Source organism: Bombina bombina, chromosome 2 (assembly GCF_027579735.1).
Source record: "Bombina bombina isolate aBomBom1 chromosome 2, aBomBom1.pri, whole genome shotgun sequence".
Taxonomy (NCBI): domain Eukaryota; kingdom Metazoa; phylum Chordata; class Amphibia; order Anura; family Bombinatoridae; genus Bombina; species Bombina bombina.
In genome coordinates, this window is record NC_069500.1 from 704,621,026 (window position 1) to 704,623,799 (window position 2,774).

A 2,774-nucleotide genomic window follows, 5' to 3' on the forward strand; every position below is an offset into this window, starting at 1 on the left:
GAGGAGGATTTGCTGGTAGCTTCTGAGGGTAAAATCTCAGATTCGGACAGTATAATTCCTTCATCTGATGCTTAAGTGGTCTCCTTCAGATGTATGCTTGCACATCTCGTGTACTGATAAAGGAGGTTTTAGCTACTTGGACGACATTGATAACCCTGTCGTTGTCAACTATTGGATGTTTGTTAACTTTATCATTTCTATAATGTTCCTTCCTATGAGGAAGTGTTTCTAGAAATGTTCTCAGGAATAGGAGAAGCTAGGGTTTCTTTTCTCCCTGTCTCCCATCCTTTAAAGGATTTTTCTATCGCTGACTCCATTAAAATGCCTTAGGTAGAAGGGAGCTGTTCTACTATGGCTCGGAGTACTTCAATCCCTATGGAGGATAGCTGTTCCTTTATGGATCTATGAATAAGAAGCTGGAGGTTTATTTGATCATCTAGAGTGATGCCTTGCCTATTTAGACTTGCTGTGCTTGTCTATGGGGCGTTGTGGCTGAAATTTTGGTCAGCTGAGAAGCCTATCTGTGGCTTAGTGGCACAGCCTTGGCTCTATAATACTACAGATGCAAGTTCAATATCCAATTTGACCAAGACATGTATAATTATTTGGATTATATTTTATTTCTCCACCAGAATCAAAGCTTCTGGCACTTTCTTGCAAGGGTGAGACCTCGTTAGTACCTAGTGGGGCAAAAACGTCTTTCTACCACATGTCAAGTGGATTAGTCTAGAGGAAAATTTTCCTTTCACTGTTTCTGCAAAGTCAGTCCAGTATTTTGGGCCTATGGCCACACCACCATGAATGTGCCCGATCTCGTCTGATCTTGGAAGCTAAGCAGGGTTGGGCCTGGTTAGTACTTGGATAGAAGACCGCCTGAGAATACCAGGTGCTGTAGTAGCAATCTAAGTTTTTTCCTCCCAGGGGCAGATATCACCTTTCTAGGGTATCTGCTGTCCAGGTATAATGAGAGGCATTCTTGAACTGGGTTCAGGACATTTCTTTTCTGGGACTGATAGTTCCAGTCCCATTCAGGGAACGGGATCTAGCTTTTTGTTTTAAGTTTCTCAGAGTACAGTCCTTCAAAGTAGTATTCATTCTCCTTTGATTCTGTTTATGACGAACATAGACCTGAAGGATATGTATCTTCTAGTTCCCATTATCTGGGATCTTCTCAAGTTACTGAGATTAGTCTTCCTTGAAAGACTCTTTATGTCTTGCTGGATTGCAGGGGTGCCCTCCTGGACATTATATGGTTCAGGACTCATCCTTTCTTCGAGCAAACTCTTTTTCAAAAGATCTTGTCTTTTCTACGTTCCTATGGAATGGGAATTTAGGGAAGAGTTCCCTTGTTCCAACTACAAGGGTGAGGGATCTTATTAGATTTTCTATCTATGAGAATATTTCTAATGGAGGTCAGACAATCAAAGATTTCTTCCTCTTACCTCTCTCTTCAGTCTGCTGTTTGGCTAACAGCAAGCTATAGTGGTCCGGTAGATGGCTTAGCCAACTTGTAAGCCAAGTTGGGAGTTTGAACCCAGCTGTAGCTGATTTTCTCTTCACTTTCAGTGACTAATGTATGGAGGTAATGGGTCTGAGGGTCCCAAAGACGTCATCCCTTTTCTCGAGTCCGTTTGAGTGCTCTGCAGTTATTCATGCTCCGTCAATGGAATGGTGACCATTCAGATCTCTTTCAGAGGATAGATCTGGTTCAGCTTTAAGAGATTCTTTTTAGTGGTGGTATCTCAGGAGTATCTGTCTCAGGGTGCATGTTTCTGAAGACATTCCTGGGTAATTGTGACCATAGACGGCAGCCTGCTGGGCTGGGGAGCAGTCTGGAACTCATTAAAGGTGCAAGAACTTTGGACTCAAGAGGAGTCTGCTCTCCCCATCAACATCTCGGAGTGGAGAGCGATTTTCAATGCTCTGAGGGCTTGGCCTAAGTTGTCCTTAGCTGGTTTATCAGGCTCCAGTCGGATACTATCACCTCAGTGGCTCGGGGAGGAATGGAGTTCCTTAGCCATGAAGGAGGTGGCTCTGCTTTGTTCAGAGGGCAGTAGCTCACAATGGCTGTCTATTTGCCTTCCTGAGCAGACAGACTTCCTGAGCAGACAGAATTTTCATCCCGGGGAGTGGGTTCTCCATCCGGAGGTGTTCTCCAGGTTAACCCTCACATGGGGGGGGGCTAAAGTTGGTTCTGATGGCGTCTCAGCAGAACGTCAAGCTTCCAAGGTATGGTTTAAGGTCAAATAATCCGCAGGCCGCCCTGATAGTTGATCTGGCGGTTCCTTGGGTTTTTAGTCTAGCATATCTGTTTCCTCTGTTTGCTCTCTTTCCACGAGTCATTGCTCGTATCTTCAGGAGAGAGCATTGGTTATTCTAATAGCTCCTGCGGGACTTCGCAGGACCTGGTATACAGTCCTAGAGAAGTTGTCATCTCTTAAACCTTAGAGGTTTCCTCTGATGAAGGACCTTTCATCACAGGGTCCATTCCTTCATCCAAATCTCATTTCTCTGAAGCTGATTGCTTGAAGATTGAATGCTTAGTCCTATCTTAAAGCTGTTCTAGAAAGACTTTCCATAGGGTATAGCGTATATTCCTTTATTGGTGTGAATTCCAAGGGCCACTCTTGGAGTCAGGTCAGGATTCCTAGGATTTGTCCTTTATCCAGGAAGGTCTGGAGAAGGATTTGTTTCACAAATGTCTGATGGATATGCCAGATGTTCTATCTTTTTGTCAGGCCCTAGTCAGAATCAGGCCTTCGTTTATGCCTTTC

At 44.2% G+C, this 2,774-nt stretch overlaps 1 pseudogene; it reads left to right on the forward strand.

The window, feature by feature from the left end:
• The first annotated feature begins 779 nt into the window (after positions 1 to 779).
• LOC128650921 (uncharacterized) lies at positions 780 to 898 on the forward strand (annotated as a pseudogene).
• Positions 899 to 2,774: the final 1,876 nt, after the last annotated feature.